The sequence below is a fragment of the Daphnia pulex genome, chromosome 2 (genome assembly GCF_021134715.1).
Source record: "Daphnia pulex isolate KAP4 chromosome 2, ASM2113471v1".
Classification (NCBI taxonomy): Eukaryota; Metazoa; Arthropoda; class Branchiopoda; order Diplostraca; family Daphniidae; genus Daphnia; species Daphnia pulex.
Genome location: NC_060018.1, coordinates 8,260,596 through 8,285,147, shown reverse-complemented (window position 1 = coordinate 8,285,147; position 24,552 = coordinate 8,260,596). Strand labels below are relative to the sequence as shown.

Here is a 24,552-nt window from a genome sequence, read left to right as displayed (position 1 = left end):
ATGGAATTCAACTTTTTTTGGCAAAGTAGTGGGTATGGCATCACTTTATGGCCAGTGTGTGTGTCAATTGAAATGTTGTTGGTCGTCTTAATCACTGAACAGAAAAGTAAACAAATAGGACAAATCAAGAAAGTCCGAGGCTTGTTGACAACTATTGAACACTTGTGAAAAAAATTACAAGAATTTGGATTCTCTTGAAATCTTCGATTAATTGAATCTTCATTTGTGAAATTTGTAATTAGCACTTCGACAAATAATTAAAAATTGAATAGATTACCAAATTTGATGGTTTGCATGTAATCGACGACATTTTTTATGCCACGAGTGTGACCTTGTCATAACAGTTTTCGATGACTGCTGTCAACATGTACATGATGCTACTAATTGGGGAATAGTTAGGGAATTATTTAATTAGGGTTACGAAAAAACATTGACAGAAACAAAAACAAGTTAGGAAAGATTGTAAAGTGACAGTGTTTTAACCTTAGTTTTATATTGAAAATAAACAAGTGAATTTCAGTTTTCGATGTAATGGACGGCATTGGTGCAAGTCATGCATCATTCATACATATCAAACAGAACATAGGAATGAAAATAACAAAAATTATTACCCAAGTGACGGCACTGAAATTGTTGCTGGTGTCAAGACAACACGAGAACAAGCAACACTTGCAATATCATGCTCTTACGATGGCTAGCTCAGGCCTCAAATATGCATAAAGGACATTGGCAATGATATTATTTTTATGTAAATAGCATTCCACTTTACATATGCATTCTTCGTAAACAAAATGGGTACACATTCTGTCATCCTATAATTTGTCTCTGACTATATTTGATGTTTGTAAACTACACTTAAAAACCGCCATAATGCATTTCGGCACTGGCCTCTGAAAAATAGACACGTTTCTGAAAACCCCAAGTGACAGGTCATGGTCTATGGCTCCGAGATAGATCCCGGGACCTAGGATACCTATGACTGCACAGATCATCTTTGTAATCATGCGTAAATTTGAGATATTAGTAAACGATTGAAAATGAGTTGTTCCACTAGAAAATACTAGCATGTGAAACAAATGGCAATTCACCGCAGTTGGTAGGGTTCGAACCTACGCCCTCAGAGAGGAATAGATTTCAAGTCTATCGCCTTAACCACTCGGCCACACCGAATTTTCCAACAATCTAGTAATAATATTTATTGGTTCACCAAAATTTCCGTTTGACCTTACTGAAGAGCAGGTTAAATGAGAGATGCAAAATCCTAGCACTTTCTTTAAGTGTAGGTCGTGTGGCCTAATGGATAAGGCGTCGGACTTCTATGAAAGTAGTTATCTGAAAATTGCGGGTTCGAGTCCCGCCACGATTAATAGCATATGACGAAACTATTAGTTCATGATGAGTAGTAGTTAACCACAAACCATGGGGAATCATGTCAGATCAATAAAACTACAAATATATCTCGAACACTCAATGAATATCACTGGCTTGCATTGCCTTCACAGTGACGATTGAAATGTGCTGCTGATATAGCGTTGCTTGGTAGATAACTTAAATCATTCTCTCTAAAGACACACAGAGTATACCTAACTGATGATGAATGAACCTTTCATTAATATATTGAGTATTTATTGGCCTGTTAGCTCAGTTGGTTAGAGCGCCGTGCTAATAACGCGGAGGTCATGAGTTCGATCCTCTTACGGGCCACTATAATTCTTCCATTAAATATTTTCCACTCTAAAAAGGTACTGATAGATTCGAAATATTTTGCTAAAACATGTAATGCAGATATGGCCGAGTGGTTAAGGCGACTGACTCGAAATCAGTTTCCATCTTGGAGCGTAGGTTCGAATCCTACTATCTGCGTTTTGTGGCATTTTATTGGTAAATGTAACTACACAACATTTGATCAAGTGACGCCAGAAGTTATTTCTAGTCATTTTTTGGGAGAACATCCAAGTTTAAAATCAGTAGGGGAGTACACAGTGAGAGAAGAACGAAAGGTCTTTAGGTCTTTAGCATATGTGATGGCCCTGGACAAGACAAGACAAACTAAGCAACGGGGTGACCCTGGATAAGGCATGCTCTCAACAATGGTCCGTACGAGTGGTAAGAACAGTCAGGTCCATCGAAGTCGAGGTCTGTGATCGTAGGCCAGGTTTAGATAGTTTCTAAAAGTAGATGAGAGACAACAAGTACACGTTGCCGAGAATGCACCTTACCATCATGACCAGCGTCTTGAATTCAGCGCGTTGTTGCTCCAGGAACCAGTGAAGACGGCAGAGAAGGATGAGAGAGTCAGAGTTCACCTGTAAAACAGCAGAATAAGTTCCGCTGCCAAGTAATTGTCACTGGCAAAGGTTTCCAAGTTTAAGCATACCATTTCATCGATTTCCCAACACTTGGACCAATGAAAATTTTTGCTTGAAAACAGTAAAACAAAAGACAAGTAATTGCCAATTTAACGACGATTTTTGATAATTATAGTTTCGGTTGCTCGCTACTTCTGGCGAGACTCGAACTCGCAATCCCCGGCTTAGGAGGCCAGTGCCTTATCCATTAGGCCACAAAGGCTGAGTTATGTTGAATCTCCTATCCGAGGAATGACGCAAAGCTTTTTCCTAGAAGATAGCCAAACGTCCCATGTTATATAAACATACAGCGATTACCGTCTGTGGACATCGTCTCAATCTTGAAAACCATGTTTTTTTAATAATCTTAACTACAAACTCTATTTACAGCTTTCGAGTTCTATAACTGGACATACATTTACTATTGCAATTAGTTGTATCAAATATCAAGGCTTTCTACTCTCACAATGAGGGATACTCTTTCTCACTATCTCATTTCATTATTTGTGTATGTTCCACGACCTATATCCGAATGTACTTCCTTTTGGTTCGCACTTTCTCTACATCGTAGGAATTAACATAAAGAAACACCATGAGAACTCGTGTTGTCGTCTATGAACATCTATGAATTCTGCCCATAATGGTGAATGATTTCAAACGATATTAACTTGATAATAAATGGTGGAAAACCAAAAATACTAACTAAAATCAAAAGACTAGCCGCCCGATAAGGGACTTGAACCCTTGACCTCAGGATTAAAAGTCCCGCGCTCTACCGTCCGAGCTAACCAGGCTTAATAATTGATAGTGCAATAGTTTTCCGTTCGAGTTCATTTTTAAATTTTACGATTGCTTATAGATCTTTTTTGGACGGAAGTACGGACGTTTTTCTATTCTTCGTAAACAAAATGAGTTCACATTCTTTCATCCTATAATTTGTCTCTGACTACATTTTGTGTTTGTAAACTACACTCAAAGACCGCCATAATGCATTTCGGCACTGGCCTCTGAAAAATAGACACGTTTCTGGAAACCCCAAGTGACAGGTCATGGTCTATGGCTCCGAGATAGATCCCGGGACCTAGGATACCCATGACTGCACAGATCATATTTGTAATCATGCGTAAATTTGAGATATTAGTAAACGATTGAAAATGAGTTGTTCCACTAGAAAATACTAGCATGTGAAACAAATGGCAATTCACCGCAGTTGGTAGGGTTCGAACCTACGCCCTCAGAGAGGAATAGATTTCAAGTCTATCGCCTTAACCACTCGGCCACAACTGCCCCGAATTTTCAGACAATCTAGTAATAATATTTATTGGTTCACCAAAATTTCCGTTTGACCTTACTGAAGAGCAGGTTAAATGAGAGATGCAAAATCCTAGCACTTTCTTTAAGTGTAGGTCGTGTGGCCTAATGGATAAGGCGTCGGACTTCTATGAAAGTAGTTATCCGAAAATTGCGGGTTCGAGTCCCGCCACGATTAATAGCATATGACGAAACTATTAGTTCATGGTGAGTAGTAGTTAACCACAAACCATGGGGAATCATGTCAGATCAATAAAACTACAAATATATCTCGAACACTCAATGAATATCACTGGCTTGCATTGCCTTCACAGTGACGATTGAAATGTGCTGCTGATATAGCGTTGCTTGGTAGATAACTTAAATCATTCTCTCTAAAGACACACAGAGTATACCTAACTGATGATGAATGAACCTTTGATTAAATGATTTATTTGCCTGTTAGCTCAGTTGGTTAGAGCGCCGTGCTAATAACGCGGAGGTCATGAGTTCGATCCTCTTACGGGCCACTATAATTCTTCCATTAAATATTTTCCACTCTAAAAAGGTACTGATACATTCGAAATATTTTGCTAAAACTTTTAATGCAGATATGGCCGAGTGGTTAAGGCGACTGACTCGAAATCTGTTTCCATCTTGGAGCGTAGGTTCGAATCCTACTATCTGCGTTTTGTAGCATTTTATTGGTAAATGTAACTACACAACATTTGATCAAGTGACGCCAGAAGTTATTTCTAGTCATTTTTTGGGAGAACATCCAAGTTTAAAATCAGTAGGGGAGTACACAGTGAGAGAAGAACGAAAGGTCTTTAGGTCTTTAGCATATGTGATGGCCCTGGACAAGACAAGACAAACTAAGCAACGGGGTGACCCTGGATAAGGCATGCTCTCAACAATGGTCCGTACGAGTGGTAAGAACAGTCAGGTCCATCGAAGTCGAGGTCTGTGATCGTAGGACAGGTTTAGATAGTTTCTAAAAGTAGATGAGAGACAACAAGTACACGTTGCCGAGAATGCACCTTACCATCATGACCAGCGTCTTGAATTCAGCGCGTTGTTGCTCCAGGAACCAGTGAAGACGGCAGAGAAGGATGAGAGAGTCAGAGTTCACCTGTAAAACAGCAGAATAAGTTCCGCTGCCAAGTAATTGTCACTGGCAAAGGTTTCCAAGTTTAAGCATGCCATTTCAGCGATTTCCCAACACTTGGACCAATGAAAATTTTTGCTTGAAAACAGTAAAACAAAAGACAAGTAATTGCCAATTTAACGACGATTTTCGATAAATATAGTTTCGGTTGCTCGCTACCTCTGGCGAGACTCGAACTCGCAATCCCCGGCTTAGGAGGCCGGTGACTTATCCATTAGGCCACAAAGGCTGAATTAGGTTGAATCTCCTATCCGAGGAATGACGCAAAGCTTTTTCCAAGAAGATAGCCAAACTTCCCATGTTATATAAACATACAGCGATTACCGTCTGTGGACATCGTCTCAATCTTGAAAACCATTTTTTTTGAATAATCTTAACTACAAACTCTATTTACAGCTTTCGAGTTCTAGAACTGGACATACATTTACTATTGCAATTAGTTGTATCAAATATCAAGGCTTTCTACTCTCACATGAGGGATACTCTTTCTCACTATCTCATTTCATTATTTGTGTATGTTCCACGACCTATATCCGAATGTACTTCCTTTTGGTTCGCACTTTCTCTACATCGTAGGAATTAACATAAAGAAACACCATGAGAACTCGTGTTGTCGTCTATGAACATCTATGAATTCTGCCCATAATTGTGAATGATTTCAAACGATATTAACTTGATAATAAATGGTGGAAAACCAAAAATACTAACTAAAATCAAAAGACTAGCCGCCCGATAAGGGACTTGAACCCTTGACCTCAGGATAAAAAGTCCCGCGCTCTACCGTCTGAGCTAACCGGGCTTAATAATTGATATTGCAATAGTTTTCCGTTCGAGTTCATTTTTAAATTTTACGATTGCTTATAGATCTTTTACGGACGGAAGTACGGACGTTTTTCTATTCTTCGTAAACAAAATGAGTTCACATTCTTTCATCCTATAATTTGTCTCTGACTACATTTTGTGTTTGTAAACTACACTCAAAGACCGCCATAATGCATTTCGGCACTGGCCTCTGAAAAATGGACACGTTTCTGGAAACCCCAACTGACAGGTCATGGTCTATGGCTCCGAGATAGATCCTGGGACCTAGGATACCCATGACTGCACAGATCATATTTGTAATCATGCGTAAATTTGAGATATTAGTAAACGATTGAAAATGAGTTGTTCCACTAGAAAATACTAGCATGTGAAACAAATGGCAATTCACCGCAGTTGGTAGGGTTCGAACCTACGCCCTCAGAGAGGAATAGATTTCAAGTCTATCGCCTTAACCACTCGGCCACAACTGCCCCGAATTTTCAGACAATCTAGTAATAATATTTATTGGTTCACCAAAATTTCCGTTTGACCTTACTGAAGAGCAGGTTAAATGAGAGATGCAAAATCCTAGCACTTTCTTTAAGTGTAGGTCGTGTGGCCTAATGGATAAGGCGTCGGACTTCTATGAAAGTAGTTATCCGAAAATTGCGGGTTCGAGTCCCGCCACGATTAATAGCATATGACGAAACTATTAGTTCATGGTGAGTAGTAGTTAACCACAAACCATGGGGAATCATGTCAGATCAATAAAACTACAAATATATCTCGAACACTCAATGAATATCACTGGCTTGCATTGCCTTCACAGTGACGATTGAAATGTGCTGCTGATATAGCGTTGCTTGGTAGATAACTTAAATCATTCTCTCTAAAGACACACAGAGTATACCTAACTGATGATGAATGAACCTTTGATTAATATATTAAGAATTTATTTGCCTGTTAGCTCAGTTGGTTAGAGCGCCGTGCTAATAACGCGGAGGTCATGAGTTCGATCCTCTTACGGGCCACTATAATTCTTCCATTAAATATTTTCCACTCTAAAAAGGTACTGATACATTCGAAATATTTTGCTAAAACTTTTAATGCAGATATGGCCGAGTGGTTAAGGCGACTGACTCGAAATCTGTTTCCATCTTGGAGCGTAGGTTCGAATCCTACTATCTGCGTTTTGTAGCATTTTATTGGTAAATGTAACTACACAACATTTGATCAAGTGACGCCAGAAGTTATTTCTAGTCATTTTTTGGAAGAACATCCAAGTTTAAAATCAGTAGGGGAGTACACAGAGTGAGAAGAACGAAAGGTCTTTAGGTCTTTAGCATATGTGATGGCCCTGGACAAGACAAGACAAACTAAGCAACGGGGTGACCCTGGATAAGGCATGCTCTCAACAATGGTCCGTACGAGTGGTAAGAACAGTCAGGTCCATCGAAGTCGAGGTCTGTGATCGTAGGCCAGGTTTAGATAGTTTCTAAAAGTAGATGAGAGACAACAAGTACACGTTGCCGAGAATGCACCTTACCATCATGACCAGCGTCTTGAATTCAGCGCGTTGTTGCTCCAGGAACCAGTGAAGACGGCAGAGAAGGATGAGAGAGTCAGAGTTCACCTGTAAAACAGCAGAATAAGTTCCGCTGCCAAGTAATTGTCACTGGCAAAGGTTTCCAAGTTTAAGCATGCCATTTCAGCGATTTCCCAACACTTGGACCAATGAAAATTTTTGCTTGAAAACAGTAAAACAAAAGACAAGTAATTGCCAATTTAACGACGATTTTCGATAAATATAGTTTCGGTTGCTCGCTACCTCTGGCGAGACTCGAACTCGCAATCCCCGGCTTAGGAGGCCGGTGCCTTATCCATTAGGCCACAAAGGCTGAATTAGGTTGAATCTCCTATCCGAGGAATGACGCAAAGCTTTTTCCAAGAAGATAGCCAAACGTCCCATGTTATATAAACATACAGCGATTACCGTCTGTGGACATCGTCTCAATCTTGAAAACCATTTTTTTTGAATAATCTTAACTACAAACTCTATTTACAGCTTTCGAGTTCTATAACTGGACATACATTTACTATTGCAATTAGTTGTATCAAATATCAAGGCTTTCTACTCTCACATGAGGGATACTCTTTCTCACTATCTCATTTCATTATTTGTGTATGTTCCACGACCTATATCCGAATGTACTTCCTTTTGGTTCGCACTTTCTCTACATCGTAGGAATTAACATAAAGAAACACCATGAGAACTCGTGTTGTCGTCTATGAACATCTATGAATTCTGCCCATAATTGTGAATGATTTCAAACGATATTAACTTGATAATAAATGGTGGAAAACCAAAAATACTAACTAAAATCAAAAGACTAGCCGCCCGATAAGGGACTTGAACCCTTGACCTCAGGATAAAAAGTCCCGCGCTCTACCGTCTGAGCTAACCGGGCTTAATAATTGATATTGCAATAGTTTTCCGTTCGAGTTCATTTTTAAATTTTACGATTGCTTATAGATCTTTTACGGACGGAAGTACGGACGTTTTTCTATTCTTCGTAAACAAAATGAGTTCACATTCTTTCATCCTATAATTTGTCTCTGACTACATTTTGTGTTTGTAAACTACACTCAAAGACCGCCATAATGCATTTCGGCACTGGCCTCTGAAAAATGGACACGTTTCTGGAAACCCCAACTGACAGGTCATGGTCTATGGCTCCGAGATAGATCCTGGGACCTAGGATACCCATGACTGCACAGATCATATTTGTAATCATGCGTAAATTTGAGATATTAGTAAACGATTGAAAATGAGTTGTTCCACTAGAAAATACTAGCATGTGAAACAAATGGCAATTCACCGCAGTTGGTAGGGTTCGAACCTACGCCCTCAGAGAGGAATAGATTTCAAGTCTATCGCCTTAACCACTCGGCCACAACTGCCCCGAATTTTCAGACAATCTAGTAATAATATTTATTGGTTCACCAAAATTTCCGTTTGACCTTACTGAAGAGCAGGTTAAATGAGAGATGCAAAATCCTAGCACTTTCTTTAAGTGTAGGTCGTGTGGCCTAATGGATAAGGCGTCGGACTTCTATGAAAGTAGTTATCCGAAAATTGCGGGTTCGAGTCCCGCCACGATTAATAGCATATGACGAAACTATTAGTTCATGGTGAGTAGTAGTTAACCACAAACCATGGGGAATCATGTCAGATCAATAAAACTACAAATATATCTCGAACACTCAATGAATATCACTGGCTTGCATTGCCTTCACAGTGACGATTGAAATGTGCTGCTGATATAGCGTTGCTTGGTAGATAACTTAAATCATTCTCTCTAAAGACACACAGAGTATACCTAACTGATGATGAATGAACCTTTGATTAATATATTAAGAATTTATTTGCCTGTTAGCTCAGTTGGTTAGAGCGCCGTGCTAATAACGCGGAGGTCATGAGTTCGATCCTCTTACGGGCCACTATAATTCTTCCATTAAATATTTTCCACTCTAAAAAGGTACTGATACATTCGAAATATTTTGCTAAAACTTTTAATGCAGATATGGCCGAGTGGTTAAGGCGACTGACTCGAAATCTGTTTCCATCTTGGAGCGTAGGTTCGAATCCTACTATCTGCGTTTTGTAGCATTTTATTGGTAAATGTAACTACACAACATTTGATCAAGTGACGCCAGAAGTTATTTCTAGTCATTTTTTGGAAGAACATCCAAGTTTAAAATCAGTAGGGGAGTACACAGAGAGAGAAGAACGAAAGGTCTTTAGGTCTTTAGCATATGTGATGGCCCTGGACAAGACAAGACAAACTAAGCAACGGGGTGACCCTGGATAAGGCATGCTCTCAACAATGGTCCGTACGAGTGGTAAGAACAGTCAGGTCCATCGAAGTCGAGGTCTGTGATCGTAGGCCAGGTTTAGATAGTTTCTAAAAGTAGATGAGAGACAACAAGTACACGTTGCCGAGAATGCACCTTACCATCATGACCAGCGTCTTGAATTCAGCGCGTTGTTGCTCCAGGAACCAGTGAAGACGGCAGAGAAGGATGAGAGAGTCAGAGTTCACCTGTAAAACAGCAGAATAAGTTCCGCTGCCAAGTAATTGTCACTGGCAAAGGTTTCCAAGTTTAAGCATGCCATTTCAGCGATTTCCCAACACTTGGACCAATGAAAATTTTTGCTTGAAAACAGTAAAACAAAAGACAAGTAATTGCCAATTTAACGACGATTTTCGATAAATATAGTTTCGGTTGCTCGCTACCTCTGGCGAGACTCGAACTCGCAATCCCCGGCTTAGGAGGCCGGTGCCTTATCCATTAGGCCACAAAGGCTGAATTAGGTTGAATCTCCTATCCGAGGAATGACGCAAAGCTTTTTCCAAGAAGATAGCCAAACGTCCCATGTTATATAAACATACAGCGATTACCGTCTGTGGACATCGTCTCAATCTTGAAAACCATTTTTTTTGAATAATCTTAACTACAAACTCTATTTACAGCTTTCGAGTTCTATAACTGGACATACATTTACTATTGCAATTAGTTGTATCAAATATCAAGGCTTTCTACTCTCACATGAGGGATACTCTTTCTCACTATCTCATTTCATTATTTGTGTATGTTCCACGACCTATATCCGAATGTACTTCCTTTTGGTTCGCACTTTCTCTACATCGTAGGAATTAACATAAAGAAACACCATGAGAACTCGTGTTGTCGTCTATGAACATCTATGAATTCTGCCCATAATTGTGAATGATTTCAAACGATATTAACTTGATAATAAATGGTGGAAAACCAAAAATACTAACTAAAATCAAAAGACTAGCCGCCCGATAAGGGACTTGAACCCTTGACCTCAGGATAAAAAGTCCCGCGCTCTACCGTCTGAGCTAACCGGGCTTAATAATTGATATTGCAATAGTTTTCCGTTCGAGTTCATTTTTAAATTTTACGATTGCTTATAGATCTTTTACGGACGGAAGTACGGACGTTTTTCTATTCTTCGTAAACAAAATGAGTTCACATTCTTTCATCCTATAATTTGTCTCTGACTACATTTTGTGTTTGTAAACTACACTCAAAGACCGCCATAATGCATTTCGGCACTGGCCTCTGAAAAATGGACACGTTTCTGGAAACCCCAACTGACAGGTCATGGTCTATGGCTCCGAGATAGATCCTGGGACCTAGGATACCCATGACTGCACAGATCATATTTGTAATCATGCGTAAATTTGAGATATTAGTAAACGATTAAAAATGAGTTGTTCCACTAGAAAATACTAGCATGTGAAACAAATGGCAATTCACCGCAGTTGGTAGGGTTCGAACCTACGCCCTCAGAGAGGAATAGATTTCAAGTCTATCGCCTTAACCACTCGGCCACAACTGCCCCGAATTTTCAGACAATCTAGTAATAATATTTATTGGTTCACCAAAATTTCCGTTTGACCTTACTGAAGAGCAGGTTAAATGAGAGATGCAAAATCCTAGCACTTTCTTTAAGTGTAGGTCGTGTGGCCTAATGGATAAGGCGTCGGACTTCTATGAAAGTAGTTATCCGAAAATTGCGGGTTTGAGTTCCGCCACGATTAATAGCATATGACGAAACTATTAGTTCATGATGAGTAGTAGTTAACCACAAACCATGGGGAATCATGTCAGATCAATAAAACTACAAATATATCTCGAACACTCAATGAATATCACTGGCTTGCATTGCCTTCACAGTGACGATTGAAATGTGATGCTGATATAGCGTTGCTTGGTAGATAACTTAAATCATTCTCTCTAAAGACACACAGAGTATACCTAACTGATGATGAATGAACCTTTGATTAATATATTGAGTATTTATTGGCCTGTTAGCTCAGTTGGTTAGAGCGCCGTGCTAATAACGCGGAGGTCATGAGTTCGATCCTCTTACGGGCCACTATAATTCTTCCATTAAATATTTTCCACTCTAAAAAGGTACTGATAGATTCGAAATATTTTGCTAAAACATTTAATGCAGATATGGCCGAGTGGTTAAGGCGACTGACTCGAAATCAGTTTCCATCTTGGAGCGTAGGTTCGAATCCTACTATCTGCGTTTTGTGGCATTTTATTGGTAAATGTAACTACACAACATTTGATCAAGTGACGCCAGAAGTTATTTCTAGTCATTTTTTGGGAGAACATCCAAGTTTAAAATCAGTAGGGGAGTACACAGTGAGAGAAGAACGAAAGGTCTTTAGGTCTTTAGCATATGTGATGGCCCTGGACAAGACAAGACAAACTAAGCAACGGGGTGACCATGGATAATCAATCATTGATTGTGGGGTTAATGGTTTAATTACTTAACCCTAGGTGGCCTAATGTAGTTTGTCACCTTGTTTAACCTTGCTTCTTGGCCTTCCTCTTTTTAACCTTGCTCCCCCTCTCGGTGACTGTCAGTCTAGTTCGGAGTATTAACCTTGCACCTTTTTTCGTCCGTTGTTGCTATGTATTCTTATTTGGTATAGTTAGTGGACGCTGTTGGTGTAATAAGGTTAGATAGGCACCAACATTGACAGTTTATCATTCTGTACCGGATCTTGTGTAAAAGGGAGTCGGCAGAGTGATTGATTTCGCTTAAAGTGACCTCACTTCAAGTGTGAATTAGGCCATATGCTGATTTGAGCGTAACAATATATAACATATATATAATAAATACGATTTTTCCACAGAAAGAAAGGGGGTCTGACACACCATTCATCCTGTTCGCAGACACACAGAAGAAATCAACTATAAAACCAAGATGGTGTCACCCATAAACCGCGTGAAGTGAGTTCAAGCAAAAAAAAATGGCGAAGACTCGTGATATGGAAAAGTACTCATCACCGCAAATAAATAATGCAACGACAAGCGCACGTGTGAAGTTTCCAGAAGAAGATGACTGCAGATGAAGTTGGAGAGGCCCAACACGCTCTGACCGAATATTTAGCACAAGGCAGACGACCATAATTGTAGAACCTCCTATCGAGAAACAGTGCATTGTGTCCACACGATTAATGAAAGTCTTGTTGCACAACTGACGGAGTGATATACGAAGGGGAACCACGAATGACTGCACGAACGGGAATGTAATTCCAACCGTTGCGGGAGAGAAAAAATGGCGGTGCTGTTAAGCCGCATGGACGGTGCGCATACACAAGCGCTCCGAACCGCTGGCACTTGGTCGAAAAGAAAAACAAAATGAAATTGATACTGGTGATGACCCGTTGTCTTGGGTTGGGTTTATTTTCTGTTAGGTTTTTTTCTTGTCGGAAAACCGCGGGCGAACCCCGGGTTGGCGGGGTTTTGTATGTGTTGAAGTTGTTTTGTGTGAAATGGGAGTGCTAACACAGTCAGATGCTGATTACGAGTCAATAATGCTTCATTGCTGGTTATTCAACGAAAGACAAACTTGCAGAATATAATTAAACACTTTTCAAGTTCAGACTGAGAGCCCAGAATATGCAAACATTCAACTTTCCAAATAAATTTAAACAGAAAACCTATTTTCTATATTTCGTTATGTTGAGAGCTCAACTCTTCCCTCAAAACAGCTCAGTGCAATTTTTCCATTCAATTCTTGGAGATTTTCTGTTCTCTCTACTTCACACACTTACAGCCCATACACTGTAATCAGGGAACACGGGGACACACCTAATCCTTCCCTATTCAAATCTACATCTACTACACCAACTGCTTCTTTCTCTACTACTACCAGACCTGCCTCATCAACTACCATTTCTTCCACGATCTCTTTTATATCTCCAACCATTAAACTCGATCCCCTTGCTCTTCTCGATTCATCTTCTTTAGCGTTCTTTTACACTTTCTTTCCAGCTTTCTTTTGCCTTTTCTTGGTCTCTTCTTTTTTTTCAAGATTATTTTCTGTTGGAGATGTTGCCAAACCGTGGTGGTTGCCGAACTCCACCCAACTGTTTAGTACTACCTTCTTTGTGTTCCCAGCCCTTTTAGTGCTGTCTATGTCTTTCAAGTGTCACTGTCAAAGGCTTCACTTGATTAAAGAGATTTGTGCTGACAGGTATGTCAACCCCGAATAAAAGTTACTTGCATACAATACTGTTTATTTAACACTTCACTCCAACAGGTTATGGGCCCAGTTTACATTGTCTTAATCTAAGTGTTACACTGATATTGATTCGAACATGTCTATGTCGACGTCAAAAGACATTAGCCACATAGTCAAATTTGACGGAAGTAACTTTCAACAATGGAAGTTCGGTTGCAGATTATTGCTAGAATCATTCAATTTACTTGATATTGTAGATGGAGTAGAAAAGATACCTGCTGCTGTAAGTTTTTTTTGTCTACGAGTAAATTGTTTCATTTACTCATGCACTTTCTCATAGGATTCCAATCAAAAGTTGATTGATGCTTGGAAATCCAAAGATGTACATGCTCGTCATTACCTATTTGCTACAATAGAGAGACAGCAACAGAATACCCTTTATGGATGCCAGTCAGCAAACGACATGTGGGTCAGGTTGACCACACAACATGCTCAGAATGCGGCTGAGAATAAGCATCTTCTGATGCAACAATTCTTTGAATACAAATACCACCCAGGTAGTCACTACCCCTATGCTTAACAGTACACACCACTAAATTTTATTCTTGCATAGATCACAGTGTCATGTCCCACATATCTGCCATCGAGTTACTTGCCTCTCAACTGAAAGACCTCAACGAGCCTGTGACTGAAGCTCAGGTAATGACCAAAATACTGGTCACACTTCCACCTAGCTTCCGACATTTCCTGTCTGTCTGGGATAACGTACCGGCCAAGAACAGGAACATCCAGACACTTACCCAGAGGTTACTTAAAGAAGAAAATGTGACCAAAATCTACAACAACGGTCAGTCGGATGCTGCAGATTCAGCCTTCTTCTCGAACAACTTCCCCCCTCAACAAAGTGATCGACACAGCCGTGGAGGATTCCATAACCGTCGCAGTAGAGGAGGAAGACATGGAAGAGGAGCTGGCACCAGACACCCCTACATCAGAAAATGCAATTACTGTGGCGATACTACCCATCTCTACGCCACATGTCGGGAAAGATTAAGAAACGAACGAGACAAAAAGGGATCCCCAGGAGATAAATCTAATCTAGCCAAGGACAGCAATAAGGACCATGGAGACCACAGCTATCATTCATCCACCCAACAGACCATCCGTAACGACTCCACCTGGTACGCCGACTCAGGAGCTACTCGCCACATGACAGATCAGAGAAACATCCTGTGGAACTTCAAGCCTGATGACTCTACACCAAGGTACGTTACTGGTATTGGTAACACCCAACTCCTAACTGAAGGCCAAGGAGATGTCAAAGCCACAACGATGATCAATGGTGCAGAAGTCCCAATCACCATCAAAAACGTACTCTTCGTACCAAAACTCGGAACGAACTTATTTTCCATTGGAGCATCAACCAACGAAGGAGTAGAAGCAGTATTCACAAACAACGAGGCCAAGTTCTATCGCAATGGTAATTTAGAACTTACTGGAAAAAGAACAGACAACACGCTCTACCAACTGAACATCACGGCAAAAGTGGCCTATGAAGACTCTGCCCTCGCAGCCAACCTGGTTCTTCCTCTATCAACATGGCACGAGCGTCTTGCACATGTGTCAAACAGCAATTCAAAGGTCCCATGTGTTGGATGCACTCTAGGAAAGATGCACCGGTCGCCATTTCCTCAAGGAAGAACAAGAGGAACTGATATTGGATCCCTCGTTCACTCAGATATCTGTGGCCCAATAACTCCACCAACGCCAGCCGGATCACGTACTTTGTGACGTTCAAAGACGACTACAGCAACTGGACTACTGTCCATTTCTTAAAAACAAAAGATGAAGTTCCTGATCTTTTTCGTGCCTTCGCAATGTTTCTCAAGAACTCAACAGGAAAAGTGGTCAAAACACTACGCAGTGACAACGGAGGAGAATACACCAGCAAGAATTTCTCCACATGGCTCCGGAATTCAGGCATTCGTCACGAAACTACCGCACCACACACTCCAGCCCAAAACGGAGTAGCAGAGAGAGCGAATCGAACTATTTTAGAAGCAGCCCGCAGTCTCATCTACACAAGAAACATCCCATTGAAGCTATGGGCGGAAGCGGTAGCCTACGCAGTATACACCCTAAATAGAGTCGTATCAAAAGCAGCAAGCGTAACACCATTTGAAATGTGGTTCCACAAGAAACCAGATGTCTCCTACTTCCGAATTTTTGGAGCAAGGACATTCGTCCATACACCAGATGCAACCAGGAAAAAGCTGGATCCAAAAAGCCAAGAAGGTATATTTGTTGGATACTGTGATGCGTCAAAAGCATTCAGAATCTGGGTACACGAGAAACAAAGAGTAGTCATAAGTCGAGATGTGCTAATTGACGAGAATAATGTCTTCAAAGGTCCTTCTAACGAAGAAAAACACATTCTGATTTTTCCTGAATCAGATTTCATAGAAGAAAGAACAGATGACAATCCAACTCCGGACCAGAATTCGAACAGCTGAGAAAAGATCCAACCAACGCCGAACGTGAACAGAATCCCGAAGGTGAACAGCGTCCGGAAGGTGAACAGCATCCGGAAGGTGAACAGCATCCGGAAGGTAAACAGCATCCGGAAGATGAACAGCGTCCCGAAGGTGAACAGAATCTAGATGAAATGGAAGAGAACTCAACACTAGTCCAACCGAGGCGTTCCAGTCGACAACCAGCCTATTCAGAGAAATTCCAAAACTGGAGACGTGACCTAGGACTACTCTCGTGTGCCAACCAACCGCATGAGCCACTCAACTACACCGAAGCCATAACATCAGATGAAGCGAACCTCTGGAAACCAGCTATCGATGAAGAATACGCATCACTGATGAAAAACGAAACGTGGGAACTAACTCCTCTTCCACAAGGACGAAAACCAATCAGGACGAAATGGATCTTCACGGTGAAACCTGGCCATAAAGATGTTCCTACTCGATACAAAGCCCGACTAGTAGCAAAAGGCTACACCCAAAGCCAAGGAATAGACTACCAGGACACCTACGCACCGGTGGTGAAACAATGCTCTCTCCGCACCGTCCTCTCCCTTGTTGCAGCCCTCGATCTGGAAATCACTCAACTGGATATAAAAACAGCGTTCCTCTACGGCGAACTAGAGGAGGAGCTCTACCTAGAACAACCCGAAGGTTTCGTCATAGCAGGACGAGAAAATGAAGTTTGCCGCCTCAAGAAATCCCTATATGGACTGAAACAGTCCCCTAGAGCCTGGAACACAAAATTCAATGAATTTCTGGTAAAGTTTGGACTTACTCGCTGTGATTCGGACAGCTGTGTCTACTACCGTCGCCAAGAGGAGGGTGAAATCACAATCGTGTGTATATTTGTTGACGACGGTCTTATATGTACAAACAAAAAATCTGTATCCACCTCCATCCTCAATTACCTTAACATGCACTTTGAAATCCGCTCTTTACCAGCAGACCGCTTTATTGGTTTAGACATTCTTAGAGACAGGCCAAACAAAAAGCTCTTCATATCTCAAATTGATTTTGTCAACAAAATTCTTAAGAAGTTTAATCTTGATTTGTGTCACCCAAAGTCAATCCCAGCTGACCCCAATGCCCGTCTAACAGCTGCAATGTCACCAAGTACCCAACCTGATCCAATTAGCCCTCATTTAACTCGCTACAGGGAAGCAATCGGATTCCTCATGTATATCATGACAACGACAAGACCGGACATAGCCTTTGCTGTAGGACAAGCGTCCCAATTCTGTCAAAACCCAGGAGACGGACATTGGAATGGTGTAAAGAGAATATTTGCCTACCTAGCTGGATCTGCCCACCTTGGACTCTGCTTTGACGGGCAGCAGAAGAACAACCTAACTGGATTCACTGACTCCGACTTTGCTGGAAACCTGGACAACCGCCGGTCAACCAGTGGCTTCGTTTTTCTGTACAATGGAGCCTCAGTGTCATGGAGCAGCAAGCTCCAACAATGTGTCTCCCTCTCAACAACTGAAGCTGAGTTCGTGGCAGCTAGTGAAACTTCAAAAGAAGCCATCTGGTTGCAGCAATTTCTGAGAGAAGTGAAAGGCGATGAAATCGGACCAATCCCTGTACTCTGTGATAATCAAGGAGCAATCCGTCTCATCAAGAATCCAGAATTCCATCAGCGCACCAAACACATAGCAGTCAAGTATCACTTTGTGCGACATCAACAACACAACGGTAACATCGAGATGTCGTATGTCCCAACAGAAAACCAACTAGCCGACATCCTGACAAAACCACTCCCAGGACCTCGATTCATTTTCTTACGCGACCAGATCGGTGTAAAGCCACTTCCGCAAACCCCCACAGTTTGAGAGGAGGTGTTGGAGATGTTGCCAAACCGTGGTGGTTGCACAACCCCACCCAACTGTTTAGTACTACCTTCTTTGTGTTCCCAGCCCTTTTAGTGCTGTCTATGTCTTTCAAGTGTCACTGTCAAAGGCTTCACTTGATTAAAGAGATTTGTGCTGACAGGTATGTCAACCCCGAATAAAAGTTACTTGCATACAATACTGTTTATTTAACACTTCACTCCAACATTTTCTAGCCTAGTAATGCAGAAATGACAAAAATTACAGTAAAACTAGATAAAAACACCCAGTCTTACCTTTCGTAGTACTTGGGCTATTAGATTTTGCAGTTGGTGTTGGAGTACGGCTCCCACATATTTTGGTTGTCATCCAAATCTTTCCATTTTAGCCAAAAATACATTCCGTCTTCTCTTTCTCTGTTTCATAAAAAATTTGAAAAATATAAGAAAATTTAATTCCTATACAGGATTACATAGTAATAATATAGCCTCTGGATTCTAATGTCGGAAAAATTTAATTCTAGAATTTAGTTCAAGTTGTAAATTACACTGACATTGCAGGCTTATATATTCCTGTCTTTTGGATTGATTGGTAATGACCGAATATTTAGCACAAGGCAGACGACCATGATTGTAGAACCTCCTATCGAGAAACAGTGCATTGTGTCCACACGATTAATGAAAGTCTTTTTGCACAACTGACGGAGTGATATACGAAGGGGAACCACGAATGACTGCACGAACGGGAATGTAATTCCAACCGTTGCGGGAGAGAAAAAATGGCGGTGCTGTTAAGCCGCATGGACGGTGCGCATACACAAGCGCTCCGAACCGCTGGCACTTGGTCGAAAAGAAAAACAAAATGAAATTGATACTGGTGATGACCCATTGTCTTGGGTTGGGTTCATTTTCTGTTAGGTTTTTTTCTTGTCGGAAAACCGCGGGCGAACCCCGGGTTGGCGGGGTTTTGTATGTGTTGAAGTTGTTTTGTGTGAAATGGGAGTGCTAACACAGTCAGATGCTGATTACGAGTCAATAATGCTTCATTGCTGGTTATTCAACGAAAGACAAACTTGCAGAATATAATTAAACACTTTTCAAGTTCAGACTGACAGCCCAGAATATGCAAACATTCAACTTTCCAAATAAATTTAAACAGAAAACCTATTTTCTATATTTCGTTATGTTGAGAGCTCAACTCTTCCCTCAAAACAGCTCAGTGCAATTTTTCCATTCAATTCTTGGAGATTTTCTGTTCTCTCTACTTCACACACTTACAGCCCATACACTGTAATCAGGGAACACGGGGACACACCTAATCCTTCCCTATTCAAATCTACATCTACTACACCAACTGCTTCTTTCTCTACTACTACCAGACCTGCCTCATCAACTACCATTTCTGCCGCGATCTCTTTTATATCTCCAACCATTAAACTCGATCCCCTTGCTCTTCTCGATTCATCTTCTTTAGCGTTCTTTTACACTTTCTTTCCAGCTTTCTTTTGCCTTTTCTTGGTCTCTTCTTTTTTTTCAAGATTATTTTCTAGCCTAGTAATGCAGAAATGACAAAAATAACAGTAAAACTAGATAAAAACACCCAGTCTTACCTTTCGTAGTACTTGGGCTATTAGATTTTGCAGTTGGTGTTGGAGTACGGCTCCCACATATTTTGGTTGTCATCCAAATCTTTCCATTTTAGCCAAAAATACATTCCGTCTTCTCTTTCTCTGTTTCATAAAAAATTTGAAAAATATAAGAAAATTTAATTCCTATACAGGATTACATAGTAATAATATAGCCTTTGGATTCTAATGTCGGAAAAATTTAATTCTAGAATTTAGTTCAAGTTGTAAATTACACTGACATTGCAGGCTTATATATTCCTGTCTTTTGGATTGATTGGTAATAACATTCTAGTGCCAACATCTTTTGAAATCACAAGTTTGCCTGATCTCTTTTTTCAATAACCTCTCTCAGAACTAGGCCAGGAATCAGCTGCCATTGTAGTTGAAAGTTTAGCTGATGCTGTGACACATGCAGGATTTTTTGGAACTGAAAGTTGCAGTGATGTTATTCTAATGAAAATTTTACATGTAAGGAATATTTTGTCTACCAACTTTTTCAGAAACAATAACAAAAAATGTCACCCCTCTCAGGTCTGGAGAATGTTGGTTCTTCACCCTGCTGGGATTCCGCTCTCTAATGAAGGTGTTTGATCATGCAAAGCTGTTTCCGAATCTGCTTTAAAACAGTCTGGTTCGTAATCAGCTTCTTTAGCTTTCGTCATTATTTAGACTCGTTGATTCATTTTCTTTTCTTTTAGTTCTTATTACTCTTATGTCGTAGTTGCTTCGATCCGATTCCACCGCAAAACGGCTGAGTATATAAATATTTAAAAAAAACGAATCCGTTTACGCTTCTTATCGACTACGTCGGTCCGTCGACCTTGCCTGGCCTACGGAGAATGGTACAATACTGAACAGGAATGCCATCGAGTCAATTGCGGATTTCCCGGTTACATTCTCAACGAATTGGCGAACATAACAAACTTCAGTAATACCGTCTCCTATAATTGCATCAAAAGAATACGCCTGTCCAGCGATGGAACACGCCCCTGCGAGCAGAACAGTCACCTGAGTGCATTCTGGTCACTTGCGAGCCAACGATTCTCCCAGTTTTCAGCTCCCAGATTGGGCCGTAAGTGTCTTCGGAATTCTATGTTGTCTGCCACCGGATTTCCTTCCAGTGTTCAGGCAGGACGAACCGTATTCTTTGACCTACCAGGACGAGAGGAAATGGGAAGACATCCTCCCAGTTTTCCGACCTCTGAAATGCGTGCCCATCCAGTGTGGAACTCCTCTGGAGATTTACAACGCTAGCGTCCAGCTGGTCTCTCGCCCGCTTAACTATTGAGTCGGTACGTCAAAACCGTTGCCTATACGTGAAAGACGATTTTCCATCCATTTTTAAAATATTTTTATGTCTAAATAGAATAGACAAATAAGAGTTAGTCTTTATTTTAATTGGATCGGTGAACTAAAACAGGTGCTGCAGTGGTTTAATCGTGTAATGAGGGCTTCTTTCTGGAGAGTGGATCACGACGAAAATGAGTCGGAAGAGTCGGCTGGATGCCACAAGGCCTACCTTAATGCCGGGACCTTACATCGATACCCGGAATCACGTCACACAATTAATCGAGAAGGTTTCAAACGGACCAACTGGTGAGCTAAAAATACGACAACGGTTACCAGGTGAGCGCAACTTTGGGGTGGGCAACTTAAGTCTTCAATTAGGACGAAATTTAAAGCTTTAGCGACGCGGAACCCAATTCCAACGATCACTTCCGGTGCCAGGAAATGTTTTGTCCCGAATGTCACCAATCTGTGTTTTAAGTATGTGCTCGGCTAAAAAAAATCATTTTCGAATAATGTGAAGGCATGTAAGCTAAAAAGATAAGGTGATTATTTACATCATTCGATTTTACATTCAGTAGAAATTTTTTCAGATGACAGTTTAGCCTACTTCAGACAAAGTTGCATTCTTGAAAACTCTTTGTTGATTGATGGCAAACATCACCTGCAAGCCGGACGCTGTACATACTTTCAACATATAGTCTACGAAACAATCCGTGAATTAATTTTCTTCTTTGCTCCCGTAGGAAAACTACCTTGCTTGCATAGAAGCTTTTAATCAAGAGAAATGTTAAAATATGTTTTGATAGAGTGGAAGAGTAACAACGGAAGAAAATGCAACCTCCCCCCCAACACGATATGAAGAATGTCAATATATTCTGTCACCTGTTAGGCTACATATTCTTTTACGAGAAAAATATTTTAGCATGCTTTGTTGGGTACCCGTTTTGTTCCCAGTTAATCTCCCGCTCCTTACGCTGGTTTTGCATCTAACAATATTTTTTTTTACAATTTTATTTTGATTACTTTCTGCTTTCTAAAATATGAAACGAAAAATTAAATTTCTAATACACAAATCATCGTTGACTCGGTTGAGTTAGCCTCAACACGTCAACTCCTGTAATACGGTATCCCGTCGTTTCGGACACTAACATTTCGGCCCCATACCTTTTCGGCCCTTTTTAACCATTTCGGCCCGGGGCCGAAAATGTCCAAAACTGGGTCCGAAATGACAGCTTTATTAAAATAAAATAAGTTTAAAGAAAGAAAGAAGCTATTATATATATATAAGCTATAAAACTAAAATATCGTTATAAAGCATCGTTAGAAGTACAATATGTAAAGCTTAACAAGAGAATAAGACCGAAATGTAGAAAAAAATCTTAAAGTTACAGATATAATTGGCTTAAAATCACGTAAGCTACTTCGAGTAAAAAAATATGTGTAACGCTTTGGACCAAAAATTGTTTTGCAAAATCTCTACCATAAAACAAATTGTCGAAAATTTTTAAATATTTCTTTGATTACTGTGTAAGTATTTTAGTATAAAAAAGTGAACGTCCATTAATAATCCAATAAATATTTAAAATTTTAGACGTTCGCTTCTTTTACTAAAATACTCTCTTCTTGTTATTTAACTTTTCAACTAGATAAATTATTTAACAACTTCAAAAATATTTATGAAAATGGGGCCGAAAAGGTAAATAGTGGGGCCGAATTGGTAGGTCGATTTCGGATTGGGCCGAAATGGTACGGGGCTGAAAGGGTAGGGTCCGAAATGACATACATCCCTGTAATATTATATTATTTTCTTGTTTGAAGAGTAAAGCAAATAGGATATAGGGTACATAGCATATAAGATAGATAGCCCCTAAAATAAATGGCTAAGTAAATGGCTTAATTTCTTAAATTACTTGTTCCATTTCTTAAATAAACAATAAAATGTTGACTCTGTTCCAAAGAAAAAGCACGGCGGTAAACTGGTGCTCGTTTTATCACTGTAGCTGCGGGTCTAACGCTGTCTCCATAATCGATTTATTATCGCTGGTATTACTACTGAAACGAATTACTTATGAAAAACTTTAACAGAATATCTAATGAGAAAATTATTACACATTTCATTTATTTTGTGTTACTTGTGAAACTAATTTCTTCTGTAGCTTAGTCCATAGTTGCAATGACACAAATTTCTGTTACTTGTATGTAATAAATTTTACTTTTTATTTTTACTTAAAAATTAAGTTGTTAATAATAATAAGTAATTTTATTTACTTACATCTATTTTTACTCACAATGGGAATCCGTCATTCTGCCATGATCCCTTTTCAAACGCCAAGAAAAAACGTGTTGTTCTAGAAACGATGTCATTTTCTAAATGTTATAAAGCTTTGTTTACATTACCACTCGAGTGTTAAAATGATATTCCATTCGTATTCTTTTTTAGGTAAAAAGAAAATTTGAAGAAATATGTCAACATAATACATAAATTATACGTAAACAACATCATTTGGACTACTTGGGTGAGATATCAATTTCTTGACAACCCCAATTGGGTTTTACTTTGAATTCCCCAAATACTGTTGGAACAGTTATCTCGAGCCTAAAAATTAAAAACTCTTGGCCAACAATAACACCGTCGAGACATCCACTTTGTGTTGTATACTGTCAGAAAATTTGGCTACGACAATATGGTCAATCAATCTATTACCCTGCATAAACGAGACATAGCATGCATATGAAAGTGACATAAAATTAGAAGATGGTACTGCAGCCACGATTGTCTTCTGCTCACCAAAGTAAAGTATTTACAACGGAAAAGAGTCACTGTCATGCAATGTCGTGACTATCCATCAAGCAGAGGGTTATGGCCTACATCTTTCCCTAAATATTTATACGTGAACAAGGCCAATTACTGAGTAGGAAATCTTCGCTGGCTATAACCCTTCAACCCAACTCAACCCTGGCAATTTCTGCAGCAGTGAGAGAAAATTCAAACCAACTGTGACACTCTGTCGGTCACAATATTTTGCTAAAAGAGAACATAAAATCCTCCTTGCTGAAAGCTTGGAAACATAATGGACGTCATGCACGAATGGCAGCGCGGAAAGTTTCCTGAATCCTCAGATACAAGATACAACCTGCCTTAAAAACAATTATATCCATCATAAAATCACACAATAGTCTTTACAAGTCAGTGTCATTTAAATCAACATCTACACAAAATTTGTGAAATTGCCTAGCCGAACCAAAGTTGAAAAAGAATCAGTTGAATAACTTTATTTTTACGTCCTTGTTTTGCTGACTTAACTGAAAAAAATGGCCAAGCGATTCCTTCACTGCTAGAAAAAATCCCTAGGTTCGAATCCTATTATCTGCGTTTTGTGGCATTTTATTGGTAAATGTAACTACACAACATTTGATCAAGTGACGCCAGAAGTTATTTCTAGTCATTTTTTGGGAGAACATCCAAGTTTAAAATCAGTAGGGGAGTACACAGTGAGAGAAGAACGAAAGGTCTTTAGGTCTTTAGCATATGTGATGGCCCTGGACAAGACAAGACAAACTAAGCAACGGGGTGACCCTGGATAA

The 24,552-nt window shown here is 40.0% G+C and overlaps 17 non-coding genes across 17 annotated transcripts; 10 read left to right on the top strand and 7 right to left on the bottom strand.

Moving 5' to 3' along the window:
* Window positions 1-1,630: 1,630 nt before the first annotated feature.
* Trnai-aau lies at window positions 1,631-1,704 on the top strand. Its single transcript has one exon. It is a non-coding gene; the product is annotated as a tRNA-Ile (tRNA).
* A 77-nt stretch (window positions 1,705-1,781) lies between these two features.
* Window positions 1,782-1,863, top strand: Trnas-cga. The gene has a single exon. It is a non-coding gene; the product is annotated as a tRNA-Ser (tRNA).
* Window positions 1,864-3,553: 1,690 nt separating this feature from the next.
* Window positions 3,554-3,635, bottom strand: Trnas-uga. The gene has a single exon. It is a non-coding gene; the product is annotated as a tRNA-Ser (tRNA).
* Window positions 3,636-3,753: 118 nt separating this feature from the next.
* Trnar-ucu lies at window positions 3,754-3,837 on the top strand. The gene is given in 2 exon segments: window positions 3,754-3,790; window positions 3,802-3,837. It is a non-coding gene; the product is annotated as a tRNA-Arg (tRNA).
* Window positions 3,838-4,245: 408 nt separating this feature from the next.
* On the top strand, window positions 4,246-4,327 carry Trnas-cga. The gene has a single exon. It is a non-coding gene; the product is annotated as a tRNA-Ser (tRNA).
* A 635-nt stretch (window positions 4,328-4,962) lies between these two features.
* Window positions 4,963-5,035, bottom strand: Trnar-ccu. The gene has a single exon. It is a non-coding gene; the product is annotated as a tRNA-Arg (tRNA).
* A 981-nt stretch (window positions 5,036-6,016) lies between these two features.
* On the bottom strand, window positions 6,017-6,098 carry Trnas-uga. Its single transcript has one exon. It is a non-coding gene; the product is annotated as a tRNA-Ser (tRNA).
* A 118-nt stretch (window positions 6,099-6,216) lies between these two features.
* On the top strand, window positions 6,217-6,300 carry Trnar-ucu. Its single transcript is given in 2 exon segments — window positions 6,217-6,253; window positions 6,265-6,300. It is a non-coding gene; the product is annotated as a tRNA-Arg (tRNA).
* Window positions 6,301-6,715: 415 nt separating this feature from the next.
* Window positions 6,716-6,797, top strand: Trnas-cga. The gene has a single exon. It is a non-coding gene; the product is annotated as a tRNA-Ser (tRNA).
* A 635-nt stretch (window positions 6,798-7,432) lies between these two features.
* On the bottom strand, window positions 7,433-7,505 carry Trnar-ccu. Its single transcript has one exon. It is a non-coding gene; the product is annotated as a tRNA-Arg (tRNA).
* A 981-nt stretch (window positions 7,506-8,486) lies between these two features.
* On the bottom strand, window positions 8,487-8,568 carry Trnas-uga. The gene has a single exon. It is a non-coding gene; the product is annotated as a tRNA-Ser (tRNA).
* A 118-nt stretch (window positions 8,569-8,686) lies between these two features.
* Trnar-ucu lies at window positions 8,687-8,770 on the top strand. Its single transcript is given in 2 exon segments — window positions 8,687-8,723; window positions 8,735-8,770. It is a non-coding gene; the product is annotated as a tRNA-Arg (tRNA).
* A 415-nt stretch (window positions 8,771-9,185) lies between these two features.
* Window positions 9,186-9,267, top strand: Trnas-cga. The gene has a single exon. It is a non-coding gene; the product is annotated as a tRNA-Ser (tRNA).
* A 635-nt stretch (window positions 9,268-9,902) lies between these two features.
* On the bottom strand, window positions 9,903-9,975 carry Trnar-ccu. The gene has a single exon. It is a non-coding gene; the product is annotated as a tRNA-Arg (tRNA).
* A 981-nt stretch (window positions 9,976-10,956) lies between these two features.
* On the bottom strand, window positions 10,957-11,038 carry Trnas-uga. Its single transcript has one exon. It is a non-coding gene; the product is annotated as a tRNA-Ser (tRNA).
* Window positions 11,039-11,504: 466 nt separating this feature from the next.
* On the top strand, window positions 11,505-11,578 carry Trnai-aau. The gene has a single exon. It is a non-coding gene; the product is annotated as a tRNA-Ile (tRNA).
* Window positions 11,579-11,655: 77 nt separating this feature from the next.
* On the top strand, window positions 11,656-11,737 carry Trnas-cga. The gene has a single exon. It is a non-coding gene; the product is annotated as a tRNA-Ser (tRNA).
* The last annotated feature ends 12,815 nt before the right edge of the window (window positions 11,738-24,552 follow it).